Source organism: Rhineura floridana, chromosome 15 (assembly GCF_030035675.1).
Source record: "Rhineura floridana isolate rRhiFlo1 chromosome 15, rRhiFlo1.hap2, whole genome shotgun sequence".
Taxonomy (NCBI): Eukaryota; Metazoa; Chordata; class Lepidosauria; order Squamata; family Rhineuridae; genus Rhineura; species Rhineura floridana.
In genome coordinates, this window is record NC_084494.1 from 12,478,634 (window position 1) to 12,497,597 (window position 18,964).

The following is an 18,964-nucleotide window of genomic DNA, read 5'->3' on the forward strand; positions in this document are numbered from 1 at the left end:
TCCTGAAGAAACTTGCCCCCAGCCAGATCAATACTTGTTTATTCTCCAGAGGATTAGTTAATAATCTTCTGTTGTTGCTCCAGGGAGTTTTAGGTTCTAATGCCAATTTAGCTGCAGATTTTTGGAAGATGCATGGTTGTTTTAGTGTGTTTAATTAGCTCATTCGTTAGACTCTTTCTGTATTAACAGTTTTAATACTGTTATACTAATAATACTAATACTAATAATGCTAATACTAATGCTACATAATATTTAATACTAATATTAACAGTTTTAATATAGGAAAACAGCAGGTAGTCTTGCCAAACATGAGGAATTTTACCTGCCCATTCAGTTTTTTTGCCTCGGATTCAGTTTTGGGGATTTCATTGAATGAAATGCCAATACAGGGGTCAATTTTCCATTTCTTTTGAACCCGTATCTGATTTTTCAAAGGTCTGCCCCTCCTTGCTGTATCAAAAGTAATCAAGCCCTGCCCACTTCCTCCACCACGCCCAGGCAAACAAGAAGATCAGGCTGCACCTCCAGAGGTGACCAAACCATCCAAGCTCTACCTCCTGACCTGCCAAAGCCCTGCTAGGCTCCACCCCCTGATCACTCAAAACCCACCCCATGCTCTACTGGCTAGATACTTTTCACATCACAAGTTGACAGCTCCAATGAGTTGGTAGTCCATGGGGCTGATGAAAGTTGTAGTTCAGCAAAGTTTGGAGGGCCAACCCCCCACAACCCACAACCCCTGGCTTGGTGCTAAGGTCTGTCTTAATAGCATGCTGTGGTAGCTTGTAATAAATCTGAACAAAAGAGAAAATCTAAGAATGTAAGAACAGCCCTGCCAGATCAGGCCAGTGGCCCATCTAGTCCAACATCTTGTTCTCACAGTGGCCAGCCAGGCACCCTAATGACAAGCCTGCAAGCAGGACATGGGTGCAATAGCACTCTCCTCACTTGTGATTTCCAGCAACAGGTATTCAGAGGTATATTGCTTCCAACAGTAAGAGCTACTAGCTAGTGGCCACTGATAGCCTGATCCTCCATCTGAAGCACTGTTGTTAGATTCTTGCAGCTGGAAGGTGGCCCTGAGATTTGAACCCCCATCCCTTTCTGCAAGTAGGTAGAATTCCACTGATTTTTCGTTTCTTAGGTTTGAGGGTGGGGGAACAGTGCAGGAAAGGACAGCTATGGATGATTGAGAGGTGGGATATAAGGGAGCCACTTGAACATTGCCCCCAAAGATAAAACACATCACCAAAAAAGAGGGCATGGATTTGCATGACATTTGCACGTGCTTCAACTTATATAGACAGATGCAAATTTAAAGATCAGTTCTATAATCTGAATAGAAATACACAGCAAGGAAGTCTGTGACTTCAAGGCCCTTCCTGTTCTCCTTTCTAATGGTTCGTTATCTTTAAACCGCACTTGGCAGTGGAGACTGGTGGCTCCGATGCCAGTGGGACAGTGAATCTGCTGTTTTTTGGACAGCTCCTTGAAAGTTCAGACTAAAACCCGGAGCAGATTCACTGTCCCACTGGCATCGGAGCCACCAGTCTCCACTTTTGGACTGCATAGCCTTTCAAATAGAGGAGGCCTTCGAATACAGAACTGGAAATCACTGTCATGGACATACTACTGGGATGTCAAACGGTGCCTGATCAGGAGGCCAGCTCTTGCCTACTGCCTGCACAGGCTTCAAGTCCATCCAGGTCTCTCAGTGCAAAATATGTCTGCTTTTGATTAAAGGCACTATGTTTTGGAGCTAGGTGAGGTGATGGAGGCCCAGTTGGGTTTCAGCAGCAGCATTTCACAGCTGTGGTCTAAGGGTGGGTGAGAAGTTTGATTCAGTTCATATTTAAAAGTGAATGTATCAAATCTGCACTTTCCAAAACAATATGAGAACCAAAACACAGGCATCCTTCGAAATTTACACTTCTCCAAAATTTGTGATGCGTTTCTCCAGCCAATTGGTGTTTACAAAAATGCATTATATTAGAGAAAAGTGTGCATAAAAATGAATATATTAGTAAAAATAACATGCATTATGTTAAGGAAATTGGAAAAATGTGTATGTTGGGCAAAACTGCTGATGAATTTTCATGCTGATTTTTTTAAATAAAAATTTGCAAATTGCTGCATTAATATGGAGAACTGAATTTAAGATTGGAAAAATGAGAGCATGAGAGAGAACTGAAGTAGACAAAGCCTTCCATCCCTACTGTGGACCAATCACACACACACTTTGCAGGAGATGCCTAGACTCACAGCTGGTGGGTCAGTGTCTCGAGGGAGAGAACATGCAAGAGAGTTCTACTTCAGCCAAGACACTGATGAAGAGAAACAAGAAGCACCAGCATCTTGGAGTTTCCTTGATGTTCCCTCCCATCAGCAGTCCCATCCACAGCCGCTCTCACTTATTCACCGCAAGCAGAAACAACCATTTTGTCTGCCACTAACTCAACCCATACTTATAAGCTTGCAAGTGGGATCCTTGCAGCAACAAAAGTGACACTATATCACCCCTATGCCCCTAAAAAAGAATGCTCCTGACTAGGGTGCCAGTCAGCCATGCCCCCCACCAGAGCTTGGAAAAGTTACTTTTTTGAACTACAACTCCCATCAGCCCAATCCAGTGGCCATGCTGGCTGGGGCTGATGGGAGTTGTAGTTCAAAAAAAGTAACTTTTCCAAGCTCTGCCCCCCACAACACCCAGGTACTATAAGCTGTAAGGGGCTCAAGCAGGCCAAGTCACACTCTCCCCTTCCCCAAATTTCCCAGTTTTCTTCTCAAACCAAAACTCAACATGCTGTCGATTCTGGAGGCTGCTGAGCATCCTCAGTCTTCACGTGGCCACTCACTCCGGACAGTGGTGGCTCCATGTCAGTGGGGCAGTGGAATCTGCCTTGGGCTTTAGTCTGAACTTTCATGGAACTGTCCAAGGTGCTGAAGCCAGAGCAGATTCCACTGCCCCACTGACATGGAGCTACCAGCTGCCACTGACTCCTGAAGAAGCGTGCCCTTGACCCTGCGCTCTACAATAACCACCGCCCAGTCATGAATATCCCCTTCTTGGGCAAGGTGGTGGAAAGCGTGGTGGCGGAGCAGTTGCAGGAGTTCCTGGAGGATACAGACCATCTGCATCCATTTCAGTCTGGGTTCAGGTGTGGGTTTGGGACTGGATCAGCCTTGGTCTCACTGATGGGTGACCTCTGTGGAGAATGGGACAGGGGGAATGTATCTCTGCTCCTTCTGGATCTGTCTGTGGCTTTTGATACCATTCACCACAGTATCCTACTTGACCAGCTCTGTGGAATGGGTACTGGGGGCACTGACTTACAGGGTTGTGTCTAGAGAACGGGGGATTGTGTCTGGTTACGCGAGCTTTGGGTCATGGGGTACAACCCTGTAGTCAATGCTATTTAACATCTATATGAAGCCATGGGGAGCAGTTATTAGGAGTTTGGGAGCAGAGTCATCAGTATGCTGATAAAACATAGCTCTATTTCTCCATAACAGGTGAGTTAGGAGAGGCTGAATATAGTCTAGAATGATGATGCAGTTGTGGAATGGATGAGGGCTAATAAACTGAGCTTGGACTCTGGAATGATGTAGGCTCTATAAATCGGTGCTTCCAGTGTCCTGAAGATTGGCCTGTTCTGGATGGGGTTGCTCTCCCCCTGAAAGAAGTGGTGTGGAATTTGGAAGGGCTCCTGGATCCATCTTTGTCACTTGAAGCCTTGGTGGCTAGTAGTGCCTTTTACCAGCTATGGCTGATGCACCAACTACAGCCATTCTTGAACAGAGATAGGCCACATTCACACCAGACATTTATTCCACTATTATTCCACTTTAAATACATACTCATGGCTTCCCCCAAAGAATCCTGGGAAGTGTGGTTTGTGAAGAGGGCTGAGAGTTGTTAGGAGGCTCCTATTTTCCTCAGAGAGCTACAATTCCCTGAGTGGTTTAACAGTCAATCCCTCTTCCCAGGGGACTCTGAGAATTTGTAGCTCTGTGAGGAGATAAGGAATCTCCTAACAACTCTCAGCACCCTTCACGAACTACACTTCCCAGGATTCTTTGGGGGAAGTCATGACTGTTTAAAGTGGAATAATAGTGGAATAAATGTACAGTGCGAATGCAGCCTTTGTCTGGCTACGGTGATTATGCACTGGTAACCTTAAGACTTGATTATCGTAATTTGCACTCTATGTGAGACTACCCTTGCACTTGGTCCAGAAGCCCCAGCTGGTGAAAAATGCTGTGGCTAGACTATTGATGGAACAGATTCCCACCAGCATATAACTCCAGTGCTCAAATTCTTGCACCGGCTGCCTATATGTTACCAGGCCAGGTTCAAAAATTTTGTATTAGTTTACAACTTGGGTCAAGGATATCTTAAGGACCGCCTAATCCCTTATATCCCAGCCTGATAACTGAGATCTTTGGGAGAGTCTCTGTTGATGGTCCCCCAGGGCTCAGATGCACGGCCCGTAACGACTAGAAGCCATGCATTCAGTGTAGTGGGCCCAATCCTGTGGAACTCCCTCCTGACCGAGATTAGATAGGCACCCTCTTTGTCGAACTTCAGGCACATGAGCAAGACTTCCTTGTTCCAGCTGGCAATTTAAGGTATGTTTGGTTTTAATGTTAGTTTTTATAATAAAATTTCATGGTTTTAGTGCTTCATTTTCTTTTTTGTTTTGGGGTACACCGTTTAGAAATGTGAATAATTAAGCAGTATATAAATGTTCTAAATCAAATAACTGGGCTGTTTCGATGCTTTTTGCCCCCTTAGTGTCCCCCCCCATTTTTTGTACTTCTTCAAGCTTTGGCGTCCCCACAAACATGCTGATCCCTCCCTCAGTTGCCCCATTTGGGCTCCAGTCCCATCAACACTCCCTCAGAAGGATGAGCTAAGACGCCGCCTCTGGCAGCTGGTTTTGAGCATCACAAAAGGGCAGCAAATTCTTCATTGCACTCTGTATTTTTGCCATATTTTTCCACTCAGGGAGCTGTATTTGCCGCCTTTTCTGTCTCAGGTGCCAAAATCAGCCAGGCTTAGATACTACATGCCTTGACAAAGGCTACCTTCACACCAAGACATTTATTCCACTATTATTCCACTTTAAACAGTCATGGCTTCCCCCAAAGAATCATAATTTCTAAAGGGTGCTAAGGGTTGTTAGGAGACGCCTATTCTCTTGTGGTTTAACAGTCATTTCCTCTTTCCAGAAAACTCTTGAGAATTGTAGCTCTGTGAGGGGAACAGGAGTCTTCTAGCAGCTTTTAGCACCCTTCACAAACTGCGCTTCCCAGGATTCTTTGAGGGAAGCCATGACTGTTTAAAGTGGAATAATAGAAGAATAAATGTATGGTGTGACTTGGCCTTAGGTTGTGTACATGCCATACATTTAAAGCATATAACTTCCCCCAAAGAATCCTGGGAAGTGTAGTTTACCCCTCACAAAGCTACAGTTCTCAGCACCATTAATAAACTACAGTTCCCAGGATTCTTGGGAGGGGGAGTCGTGTTTTAAACCTATAATGTACAGTACATGCAGCCTTAGGGAGTGTGGAGGTACCATTTGCTCTTCTACCTGAGGCAACTAAATGTCTTGGGGTGGCTTTGATGGTGTTTTATTCCTTGGGTAGGAGGGCAGAGGTGCAGTGCCTCCTTCAAAGCCACCATAATTCAGGGCCTATCTGAACAAAATGGCCGCCGTCCTCATCACAGTATCTGTGTATTCTTGACCAAAAAGTATATATATATACTGTGTGTGTGTGTGTGTAAGAAATGCTGTTTTCTTACATAACAGCAGGGCAGCATATTCTAGTAGTAGGAAGTGTACTGTTATGTTTTCTTCAAAGATTGATCACTGGCATTTTCATGTATTTAAATTTTGGGACACTTCCCTTTCCCGAAAGAGCCTGATTTTATCCAGGCAGCAGTAGCTATTTTTCTGGATTACCTTGACACAAGTGGGAAAGCTGGCAATCCCTTTGAAAGGGCTGGGCATACGTTTTGGTCACTACAGGTTAAAAAAAATGTGGCAGTGCTGCTAAGCTTGAAACAACTGCATGACTGGCAACAAGCAGGAATTCAGTCAGTGAAGGCTTCCCTGTTGCTCCATCTCCCTGCTGGGAATTGCTGCATCAGTTGCATTTCTGTCTGTTATGCAACTGTTGAAGACACAGGTGCTCTTCCAGAAAAAAGAGACAACCTTAGTTGGAGATCTGGCTCACTGTCTGTTGTCCAAAACCCAGTGCAGCCCTGTAGCCAGCCTTCCTTGTTAGGTGGGGCAGCCACATTTTTAGGTGGGGCATTGGGGGGGCTGCATAGTGCCGGCCAAATCCCGCCCCCCACTCACTGGTGGAGAGGATGTGAGGGCCAGTCCAGGGGAAGGAAAAGGCAGTGACCTTCCCCCTCACTCCTTCTACATGTTGTGAGTGTGTTAACTTACATAATGGGCTACATAAAGGTCAAGTTAACAGAAAATCTAGTATGAATGCCAGGAATTAAATAACTGGCATATTTTTTGTTTCATAAGAAAAAAAGATGCACTGAATAATGGAATACAAAAGGAGTTAACTCCTCCTAGAGCAGCCTTTCCCAAACAGTGTGCCTCCAGATGTAGTTGGACCACAACTCCCATCAGCCTCAGCCAGCATTGCCAATGGCCGAGGCTGATGGGAGTTGTGGTCCAACAACATCTGGAGGCACACCGGTTGGGAAAGGCTGTCCTAGAGGGTCCCTCCTTCTAGTCTTATTTGTGACCTTTTGATTTTCCTTCCTGTTGGACAGTCAAGGGGGGGGATTTAATTGGTTGCTATATAAAGGACTAACTAAGCAATTGGAAACTAATTGTGGAATGCAATTGGAATTTTTTTACTAGTTGCTAGAAACCCCTAGATTTTTCTGCCTAGAAACCCCAAAAAGGCCTCATGATGAGCTGCACAGTTCAGGTCTAATCAGCAATTAGGCCTGAGTTGCAGACTAGGTGGCTGGCCAGCCAGCTAACTAACTACGTGTGCACAGCAGTGTTTCTATTCCTCTAGGGCTGTTTTCATCTTTTGCCATCAAGTACAGAAACAGAAGAAAAAATAGCCACCATGATTGTAAGTATAGCGAGTGCTTTAAAAGAGTAAAGGGTAACTTAGGGTAGACACTTTTTTCAGATCACTTTATTTCACCCTTTAGCAATAAGCACCCAATTCTGCTCTATTCATCATAACTGCAGAATTAACAAACTCTTACTTCTTACTGTGGGCAAACAAACATGCTTCTTTGTTGATGGCTGGGTAGAGAACACAACTGAAACTGAAACAGAAAAGCAAAGCAAAGAGAAGTCCAAAGGGTGGAATCTAACTCTGCCCATAATACAAACTTCTAATATTTAACTCTTCAAGGGTCATGTTATTATACAGGCTGGGTTTTTTTCCAGGTTCACTTAAGTAATTATAGGGTGATTGTGATCATGAAAAATCCACCCTCAGTCAAGGAAAGTCTTGAACAGACTTTTGGGGGCTCTTCCAGAAGAGGCTTTTATTGTGCCCTCGCTGTGCCTTATTCACTGAAATTTTCAGAGGGTCTTATTCTTAAATTGCTTCTGTTCTTCAGACATTCTTTAAATGGAGGCTGTCTATTGTCTATCATGTCACAAATCAAAAAGACAATTTTCCAAAAAACTTCTAAGGGGGTGTTAAAGCACAGCTCAGGAGGGGACAGCACACTCATTTGCTCCACCCTTGCTACAGGGCTGATGCCGCTGCCTGGTAACTCCACCACTGCGACATTTCTCTCATCTCAATCCTTTCATTGCCATTTTACATATTATGCAAATTTGTATGAATGCACATACATCAAAAGCACCACTGTACATAAGTAAACAGGATGATATCTCCCATTTGTGTACCCCCAGCGGAGGCTGGTCCAGTTAGAACTATTGGGGCACAGCCCTCCCAAAGAGAATCTCAAGCAATTAAAATCTCAGAGCTACACACTCTTTCCTGCCCCACGCACGTTTTATTATTTCTTGAATTTACAGAGATTTGCGAGGGCATTTATGTCAGTCTCCTGTTCTCTGGCCAGTCAGCTCTCTGCACGAGTCAGCTAATCCTAATCCAAAAATGTAGCTATGGCAAAGAGGTTCCTCTGTGCACTGCCTGCCTGTCAGCCCTACTAGGAAGGCTCCTACTCCATCTGTTGTTATGAGTCTTCTGCAGCACAGCCAGTATAGATGACTGGGGGGATCAGGCCTGAATCAGGCCTACTTCAAGAATAGTCCTATCTGTTTTACTGTTGTTGTTGTTGTTATTATTATTGTTATTGCCTGGCCTTCACCCAAAGGTCACAGGGTGGGTCACAACAGTTTTAAAATATATCATTAAAAACAGTTAAAAACAACCTAAAGTCACATTACAAAAACAGGGTGGGTCCTAAAAATATACATCTCAGGTATCATATTATTATTTAAATGTATTGACATAGCACCCTTAGCCTGGTTCTGAGCACGCTCAGAGCTATTTCCCTGAAGGCCAGATCTCTTTATAGGTAACTACAGAAGCTTTCTTGTGTTTGTGATCTGGCTCTAGAGTGAGCAAGCAAGCAAGCAACAGTGAGTCTCTTTCTATAATATAATTTTTGTACTTAATCATTTTGCATTTATTTTTGTGAATTGGGAGGATAAATGATGGATGGCTTGCGTATGTGCTGCATCAAACTCTGTGTTAACCATTTCCCTGCATTCACTCTTTAAAAGCTTGGTGTGGGGCATGTTGATCTGAGCCACTTGCAATTCCAGAGTATTTTTCAGAGTATTTCCAGAAAAGGTGTGTGAATCTACTTCCAACAGACCCCTCCCTTACTTTAAGTTCAGAATATCTTGAATGCAGAGGAAAATGCATGGTGCCATTATTTCTAGCTTGATTTTTGGTGAGTTTTGTCAGTAACTTCTAAAATGAAAAGTTTGGGCTTTATGCCTGTCTGGCTATAACTCCACATTCTCCCAAAACCTGGAAGATATTCTTCCTAATTTCAGACATAACAGAGTCTATGATTAATCTGGTGTGATGTACTCTGCACATGAGCAGAGATTATTACTTCACATTTTCAGGACTGAGCTATGCATTGCAAATATGTTCTGCTTTGCTCTGATGTGCCCTGGCTTAAGTGAATATTTTGTCTGTTGGCTGGATTACTGTGTTCTTTTAATTTAGAGAAAAAGGTGTTTTGGATAATGAAAATTTAAATTGATTATTTGGGGGAAGAAAACTGCATGCAACTGAAAGCAAGTATTACATTTTAAGAGTTGTGTGTTTCGTTTTTTGGCAATGGATGTGTAGATGTAATCAATACATGAATTCAAAAACTTATGTCATGTGGTATGGCTTAATTTATAAATAAGCCATGTGTAGAGTCAATCTTGTCTGAAATCATACTTGCTCTCTTATATGGAAGCTCTTCCATTGGCCAGAGATGTGCAGAGAACTGACATATTTTTAGTGAGGAGACAGTGGCATTCTGCACATGAGTAATGGCACACTTTCCTAAATACGTCCTGCAGAAGTCCTACTGTGATGAAAACAGCAAGTTTAAAAATTGCAGCCCTACCAAGTAAAAATATTACCAGCTACCAATGGATAGGAACATAGGCAGCTGCCTTATACTGACCCCATATAGCTCAATATTGTCTACACTGACTGGCAGCAGCTCTCCAGGATTTCAGACCAGGTTCTCTCCCAGCCCTACCTGGAGTTGCTGCAGATTGAATCTGGGACTCTGCCAGTAAAGCCAGATGCTTTACCACTGAACGACAACCCTTCCCTTGGGAACAGAATGATGTCGCCGACAGTCAGCAGATAAGCCCCTTAACAGGTCTGGGCCCTGGAGGTTGCCCAGTTTCATCAGTCTCCGTGGCACTGACTGGCCGTGCCCAGACCCTTGTTGTCTGGTGAAGGCATGCATGTAAATACAAGCTGTTTTTAACATTCCCACTTAATGAGGCAAAATACTTCAGGCTTGCCTGGGACCAAAAAGGCAACCAACCACTAGAGAGAGGTAATCATATCTTTGCATGTGTTGGCGGAATCTGGAAGGCAGAGCCCTCCCCCCCCCCGTAGTTTGCATGCCCATGACAATATTAGCTGGTTAATAAAGACACCAAGGATTTCATTAGCATAAGTCTGCACAAACTTCCATTGGTTGACATCTGGGAAGTGTGTGTGTGTGTACACGCGCGTGCGCCTGGGGGTGGGCAGGTTGGTAGCACCAATTATTATTTTGGTTTTTTAAGTTGGGGGCAGAAGCTGAAGAGGGACCTCCCCCCCTCCTAAAAAAAAGTGTGTTTAAAGAAGCTTCTTCATTGATGGGGAGGGAGGGAGTGTGGGGGAGAGCCCTCTCACCTCCTTTGCACCTGGAAACCCCTGCAAAGCTCAGCTTGCCTTCTGTTTTTTAAATCCCTCCCCTTTTTTGCAAGGAAGGAACTTCTCAAGCTGAACTGAGAGAGGCTTTGCTGCTGCTGTGCTGCTGCTGCTGCTGCTGCTGCCGGCTTCCAGAGAACAGAATGCAGAATGCGAGAGATGTGCAGGGAGTTTTTTTCTGTGGCAAAGTCAAGAAGACCATCAGAGCATCGGTTGAAGGGGAGAGAAGAGAGGTCTTGGCAGGCTCCAGGGCACCATCCCATAGGCCCATGCCCCCCCCCACCAGAGAGGATGGGAAATCGCCTCCAGGTCTGTAAGTGATGCTGAGGGGGGAAAGCAGCAGAAGGAAAGAGATGGGCACTGCAGAAGAGTTGGGCGTGTTTAACCTTCACCAGTAGAGAGCTGGTGTTGTGAAGCTTGGGCAACCACAGAGGCACCTTTTGGAGGTTGCCGCAAGTATGCAAATAGTGGAGGATGAGAGATGAGATGAGACACCCCCATCCCTTCCTCCTTCCCTCCCCCAGACATGTTGGATCTGGCACCATCTGCCATCTTTGCAAGGGTGTGTATGTATGTTGGGGGGGTTCTTTTGGGGAGGCAGGGGAAATCTATCAATATCCCAGGAGAAAAAGAATGGGATATGGCCTCTAGTGAGAGCTGCAATTTTCTTTTTTCCGTTGGTCCAGGACGGAGAATCTCTCTAGGGGTTTGGGAAGAATTAGGGTCAGCAGAGGGAGTTTGTCAAAATGCTGAGAAAAAGGGAGCGGTGGTTTTTAAAAAATGATCCTACCAAGCTTGTGTGTGTCCCTCTCTCTTTTTCTCTGCACTGGGGTACATTATATAGAGTTTGCCAGAGGAAAAGTGTCACTGAGTAAAGCACGCAGATAAAGTGTCCAGTCACATTGAGGTCTGTAACTTTTTGGGACTTCTTGTCTCGAATCGAGTGTGGAAAGCAAACACCTTTAGTGGATTTAAGGGCAGTGCCATTCTCTCAGCCCCAACACAGATGGACTAAAAGAAGGAATCACCCTTGTTAACCACAATAATACAATCCTGCCCCCATCAACCCTGTCCTGACACCAGAAGTGCAGAACCTGCCAGTCTTTGTCAGGGCAGGGTGTGTATTACTTTTGGGAATCCTAGGTCTAAAACCCTGGGAGTGTGTTTGTGTGTGCGTGCGTGCTAGTACTGTATACATGCCCAATGACAAAAACTTTTATCAGAAATGAATATTGTGTGTGTGTGTTGTTTTAAGATCTTTATAATTTTATATATTGTGCCGCCCTGGGCTCCTGCTTGGAGGAAGGGCAGGATATAAATCAAATAAATAAATAAATAAATATTTACTGCATGATTCTTTCTCCCATAATCCAAAAACGCAAACAGAACACTAGGCCTGGGCTGTTGCAGGGGGCAGGCACTGAGCTTCTAGACGTTTCATGCCAGCCTCTAGATTTTTAACATATATTTTCTAGCCTGGTTTGACACTCATAGGCAAAAGGTGGATGCTCTGAAGTGAGAAGGAAAGTGATGGAGGTCTGTCAAGCAGCTGAATTTTGATCTGTTTTGCTGGATCAGTTGTAACTGTTCCAGCTAAAATTAATTTTTGGTTGGGTTAAGGGGACAAAGTGGATAGGGTTTTTTGGTTTTTTTTAAACTTCCTAACCCAACAGACCTTGTTGATTTAGAGCAGGGTGTGGATTTGAAGAAGTTCCAGACTTATTTTCTTGAAGGCTCTGTGCTCTTTTTTTTTTTAAATGTGTTCATCTGATAAAGTGGCTAATGCAGTCACTTTATAATGGGATCGATGGAGCTGGCGAAGAGGGGGGAGGGGCAGAGGCAGGAAGTGGGCCAAGCAATGGCAATGAGTAGCGAAACTTGGAACATCTCTGTTAAGTGAGTGGCTGCAGAACCCCTGGGTCAGAGCTGGAAGGAGCTGGGATTAAAAAGCGAGAGACTTCCTTTTATAGAAAATGCTGGGCAGCAAAAAGAGTGTATGTGTGTGTATGTGCGTGTCTCTCCATCCAATCTGCTTTTGGCAGGTTCCCCAAGAAACTTCATCAGTGCCTTGGCTTGGCTGAATTCCCTCCTGCTCCACACGCTACTGAACCCCAGTCCCAACATTCTTGGGCTGCATCCTCAGCTGAGCCGAATCAACAAATCAAACTCTTCCCCAAACTAGACACTAGGCTGTCCATCCCTGCCCTGCCTCCTTATTTCTGCTCACAAGTCTCAACCTCAGCCTCTGTGTTAGGCACAACAGACAACTACAAAAGTGCAGGCCTTGAAATGTGTCAGCAGCATAGGGCCTTTTCATACGTGCCTTGGGTTTCCTACACTCGACAGGAAGATAGGGAATTGCCTTATACCAAGTCAGACCCATCGATCCATCCAGCTCAGTGCTACCTACACTGATTGGCAGCAGCTGTCCAGGGTTCCTGGCAGGAGTCTCTCCCAGCCTTACCTAGAAATGCCAGTGATTGACCCTGGGACTTTCTGCACTCAAAGCAGGTGCTCTGTCACTGAGCTTCAGGCAGCCCTTCCCCAAGTGAAGGTAAATGACTGGCAGCTGAATGTATTGTTAAGAGGTCCCCAATTCTCCCAAATGGTTAGGAGCTCAGGGGTAATGTAAATGTAAATGTACTGCCTTCAAGTCAATTCTGACTTGTGGTGACCCTATGAATAGGGTTTTCATGAGGCTGAGAGGCAGTGACTGGCCCAAGGTCACCCAGTGAGCTTTATGGCTATGTGGGGATTCGAACCCTGGCCTCCCAGGTCGTAGTCCAACACCTTAACCACTACACCACACTTATCTATCTAATAATACCTAGTCATCCATCCATTTGCACTTCCATGCAGCCATTGGTTGTTGACTTGGTTCTGCTCATACATTGATGTTTGTTGCAGCATCCACTTGTTGTAGTCCTCATCAAAATGTCATCCCCTCCCCCAAATTTAATCCAGATTTACCATTTCCATGGTACGTGGCTTTTTAAAAATTATTATTCCTCAGATTTTCCACAGGATCAATGAATCCAGATTAAATGGGAAGGAAATATGGGGCAGCATTTTGATAAGGATGATGTTGTGTGGATGCTGGCCTGGTGCACAACAAATTGTCGCGGTGGAGGTGCCCTGCATATCTGTCCTGCGCTTTATATATATACGTGCATGTTACTTCCGAAAGCCCAAGGCACCTCCTTGCCCTGAGAGCCTTACAATATGTGGATTCGATACAGGGGGAGATTCAGAATAAGTACGGGGCATGGAAGCCGGGCTAAATGTAAATGGCATATATTTCAGTTATGCATAGTTAGGGATAGTTATCCCATAGTTAGGGAGAATTTCGGTTCTCTCAGTTTCTCTTTTCTGATGTTAAATTCAGTTCTCCACATTTCTACAGCGATCTGCAATTTTTTTTAAAAAATCCTCATGAAAATTCTCCACCATTTTAGTGCGAATTTCTCTAAATAAACACATTTTTGTAGGCAGTTTTGAGTAAAGTTATACGTTTTTGCAAGCCATTTCTCATCACATCATGCCTTTTTGCATGTTATTTTCACTCATGTATTCATTTTTATGCACACTTTCCCCTAATATATGCGTGTTTGTGTTGTTTAGTTGGCGAACTGCATCCCAAAATTCTAATAAATGCGAATCTCAAAGGATGGCTGTGTTTCTGTTCTCATATTGTTTCGGAAATTGTGAATTTTATAAATGCTGCTTGAAAAGCAAACTGAATCGAAATTCTCACCCATCCCTACGCATAGATAGGCTTACTTACAGCAGCACAGGGGTTGCCAACCTTTAGGAACATAGGAAGATGCCTTATCCTGAGTCACACTATTGGTCCAGTTGCTCGGTGTTGTCTACACTGACTGGCAGTGGCTCTCCAGGATTGCAGACAGGGAGTCTGTCCCAGCCCTGTCCGTAGGTGCTGGGGACTGAACCTGGAACCTTCTGCATACAAAGCAGATGCTCTGCCTCTGAGCTACAGTCCGTCCCCTTTCTGGGCCCGAAGCACATTTGCAAAGCAGAGAAACTGCGGTGGACGCACACACAACGCACCCTGCAACCAACCACACACCAGAACGTATTCTGTTGGCTAGGGGATCCCATGGGCACCAAGTTGGCGACCCCTGCAGTCGTATATGGGAAACTACGGGGTTGTGCCAAAGGCTTTGTGAAAAGGTGAGGTTTGAGGAGGGATTTGAAGTAAATAAGAGGTGTAGCATCATGCAGGTGTTCAGTGCAGCAGTTCATAGGAACCTAGGAAGGTGCTTTATACCGAATCAGACCCATTGGTCTATCTAGCTCAGTTTCATCTACACTGATTGGCAGCGGATCTCCAAGGTTTCAAACAGGGGTCTCTCCCACCCTTACCTGGAGATGCCAGGGATTGAACATGGGACCTTCTGCATCCAAGGCAGATGCTCTACCACTGAGCTACAGCCCTTTTCCATCTGGGCAGCAAGGGAGAAAGGACGGGGCCTTTTGAAGGAGCAGGAGAGCTTCTGAGGGTGAGGGTGGTGGAGCTGGAGAAGCGAAAGTCCCAGGCAGGGGACAGCTGGGAAACCTAAACTCTTCCAGATGCTGTTGAACCCCATGTCCCATCAGCCCAAGCCTGTATGGCCCATAATCAGGAATGATGGTAGTCCAGCAACATCTGGAGGTTCCTCATCCTTGGTTTATCAGACTAGAAGAGCAACAGAGAGATAAGGAGGAGGCATGGCCAAAGGAGGGCGAAGGGGAGGAGTTTGGGCTGGATCCAAGACCAGACAGGAAGCAAACGCGGGGATTTATGGAGCCACAGCCCATGGTCTAAGCGGGAGGTGAATGATTTTGGCAGCAGAAAACTAGACAGAGGAGAGGAGAAACGGGGTGCTTCAGGTGACGTATTTATTGAATATTCACCCTGATTTGTGTGCAGGGACACTAGATGATTTTGACTAATGAGCACTCCATTCTGATTTGTTTGTGGGGAGATTAGATGGCATTGAGTCAACACCTGTGTTATCCCACACTTTCCAGTACATTTCCCCTTTACTTTCCTTATTGCGCAAAGTCCAGTCTTTTGGTGAAGCAGGTTAGTTGTGCGGGGGGTCCAAATAAACTTTAACTGAGCTCCCTTAATTTCTTGGTGTATGACTGAATCCCATCCGAAAATAGCAACAGTCTGGAGGCAACAGAAAACCAGAAAAGAAAAGATTGCAGTAGTCTAGCTGAGAAATTATTAGGGGTGTGGACTGGAGTTTTCACCAAAAGGGCAGAGAGGAAAGGCAGTATTTTTGGCTGGAGGCTTAGGATGTCTTTGTAATATTTGTTTTATTTACAAACATGCAAATGAGTGAAAGCAGAGAGACTCTTGCAGCAGGCAGCAAAACTGCTGATCCTGCATCAGATTTCCAAAGAGAGCCTCTGCCCCCTCCCCACCAGCTACTTTTAGCTAAGCTCCTTCTCAATATCTCCCAGCTCTCTGCCTGACTTCATTGGCCTCCCAGTTCAAACTGAAAAATCTCAAGCACAGTCTCTAAACCTGAGTTCTTACTAGCTGAAGGGTGTCACCTTCCAAAGGCAGAGAGAGAGAGAGAGAGAGAGAGATTTCCACTCCAGTCTTGGGACCAGATTACCCTGAAAGAGCACCTTCTCCAATATCAACCTACCCAAACCTTAAAATCCTCTTTAGAGGCCTTGCCCCCACCAAATGAAGTGAGACTGGGAACCACCAGGGCGAGAGCGTTGATCACTGCATTCAATGATGAACATTAAGAATCAAGTATTGATGACTGGCACAGGTTTGAGCCAGGTTGGTCTCCCAGTTGCCATGATGTTCTTTCTGAGAAGCAGGGAGTGCAGCCTCTCCTTGCCCCACGTGCCCCCTAAATCTGTTCTGCAGGTTCCCCCAACCCTCCAAAGATAAGCCTACCTTCCCCATTAGGGATGGAAGATAAATTCAGTTCAGTTTGCATTCAAGGTGAACTACCTAATTTGCACTTTCCCAAACAACATGCAAACCGCAACACAGCCATCCTTCAAAGTTTGCCCTTCCTCGAATTTTGCAGTGCAGTTCTCCAGCCAAGTATTGTGTGTGAAAACTCATAGAACAGGGGAAAGTGTGCACAGAAATGCATGTCTCAGTGAAAGTAACATACAAAAACACATGGCTACCAATAGCTCGGGCAGAAGCTTCCCCAAACCTGCTGTAAACCTGCTCCAGTTCAGAAGAAACCTTAAGCCAGATATGGAGAACCTTTGGCCCTCCAAATGTCGCTGAACTGCAACTCCCATCAACCCTGGCCATTGGCCACGCTTGCTAGGGATGATGGGAGTTGTCGTTGAGCAATATCTGGAGGGCCAAAGGTTTCCCACACTTGGCTTAAGCCATTAGCCCTCAACAACCGAGGTAACTGAGGTTCTGTTTTGTTGTGAGTTTTAAAGAGATCCTTAGCTCTGAACACTGTCAGATGCTGGCCCCAAACATGTCCCCAAGGCCATATCTAGGTCAGGGGTATCTGGTGCAGATGCCAAGGTTGTTTGGGAAGGTCCAGCAGTAGTTGAGAAAGAAAATCTGTTGCTGCTTTTGACAATCTCTAGAACTGACCATGCCCATTTAATGCAGGACAGGGAAGAGGCACTGCCTGCGCTTCGCATCTCTGTGTTATTGCCCATGGTGGCATTATTAGGTTATCTATTCTGAGGCCGTGTGCCATTTTAGTTTAGAAAAAAAGGGTAACTTTGGCTGTGTATACAGCATACATTTAAAGCACACATATCCCAAGAATCCTGGGAAGTAGTTTGTTAAGGGTGGGGTATAAACTACAGCTTCCAGGATTCTTTGAGGGGGAGTGCTTTAGGAATTTCCTCCCCACAGAGGTGTGTTTGGCATCTTTATTATATTGTTTCCATCATATGCTAAAAACACACCTCTTTACCTTGGCCTTTGACACCTGAGCAGAGCTTGGAAAAGTTACTTTTTTGAACTACAACTCCCATCAACCCAATCCAGTGGCCATGCTGGCTGGGGCTGATGGGAGTTGTAGTTCAAAAAAAGTAACTTTTCCAAGCTCTGCACCTGAGATATATGTTTTCAGGACTCACCCTATTCCTGTGACTGTAATTTGTTTAATCTGTTTTTACTATTGAATTTTAAATTGTTGTGAGCCACTCTGGGACCTGATGGTGAAGGGCGGGTAAGAAGCATGCAAAAAAGAGAGTATAAAATGTGTATTTTAGGTTAAAATACTTTTAAATATGTTTCTTGTGATAAAATGCATACCAGAAATATTACTTTTTGTGGGCTTTTTTAAAAAACCAGCATATTATGCAGATATATCTTGAGTGCAGCTGTTCATGCATTAGTTACCTCAATGGGACTATCTCTGAGGTTGGTCCAGACACTGCAACTAGTGCAAAATGTGGCACCTAGATTGCTTATGAGGGCAAACTTCTGCCAGCATATGACACCTTGTTTGTGGGATTTGCCGTGGCTGCTGCTGAGCCAAGTTCAAGGTGCTGCCACATATAAAGCCCTATATACCTCAGGACCAGGTTGCTTGAGATAGCAGCTAATCCCTTATATACCTAATAGAACACTGTGATGTGCAGGGGAGCTTCTACTGCAAGTCCCAAATATCTCAGAAGCTTTCTCCACAGTGACTCAGAGCAGGGCTTTCAGCAGGGCTGCCCCTATTCTGTGGAACAGCATCCCTGTCAAGATACTAGGCGCCCATTATCTGCACTTCCCAGAATCGACTGAAGAAATTTCTGTTCCGACAAGCTTTTCCAGGTATTTACTTTGTTTTTGTTTTTAAATTGATCTGATGTTATCTTCTGTGTTGTTTTGAACTGTTACTTTTAGTTGTTTATATTGCTACATACAGAATATGCAGAAGGCAATTCAATTCAAGACAGACAGACAGACGTAGTCGTCCGGAATCACAGCGGGTCATAGACCCATAACTTTTTGGAGAGCAGAGTCTCAGCCAGGTTCCTATGTATCAGCCAATCAGCATGAAAAGGGATCATGTTAGCCACTGAGAAGTCCTTGTCCTTTCATGCTCATTGGAGCCAGTCAGAATGAAAGGACATCAGTCAGCCACTAAGAAGACGTTTCTCAGTAGCTAACACGCACCCTTCCCTTTCATGATGATGGGCACCTAGAAATGTCTGTTGTAGTGGAATGTGGACTTGTGAGATGACAAGGAGAACAAGGGAGAGGGAAAGTGAAAAAGGGGGCATGGCTGTGAGGTAGTGTGGCATGACTATCAAGAATGGACCCTGCACTTCTGAATTTGCCACTACACAGACAGACAGATAGACAGACAGACAGACAGATAGGAACTGAATGGACTTACGAATGAACACGTGAGAAACTGATACAAGCCAGAACCAGCTGATCCATCCACCACTGTTAATATGGAACCTCCATGTTCAGGGATAGTATACCACTGAATATCAGCTGCTGGGGAGGACTGTTGCCTTCATGCAGGCTTTCCTGAGGCATTTGGATAATCATTGCGGGGTCAGGATGTTATAGATCCAGAAC

General features: G+C 44.9%; 1 non-coding gene across 1 annotated transcript; it reads right to left on the reverse strand.

Annotated features, from left to right (window-relative positions):
* Positions 1-14,803: 14,803 nt before the first annotated feature.
* On the reverse strand, positions 14,804-14,872 carry TRNAP-UGG (transfer RNA proline (anticodon UGG)). Its single transcript has one exon. It is a non-coding gene; the product is annotated as a tRNA-Pro (tRNA).
* Between the last annotated feature and the right edge of the window lie 4,092 nt (positions 14,873-18,964).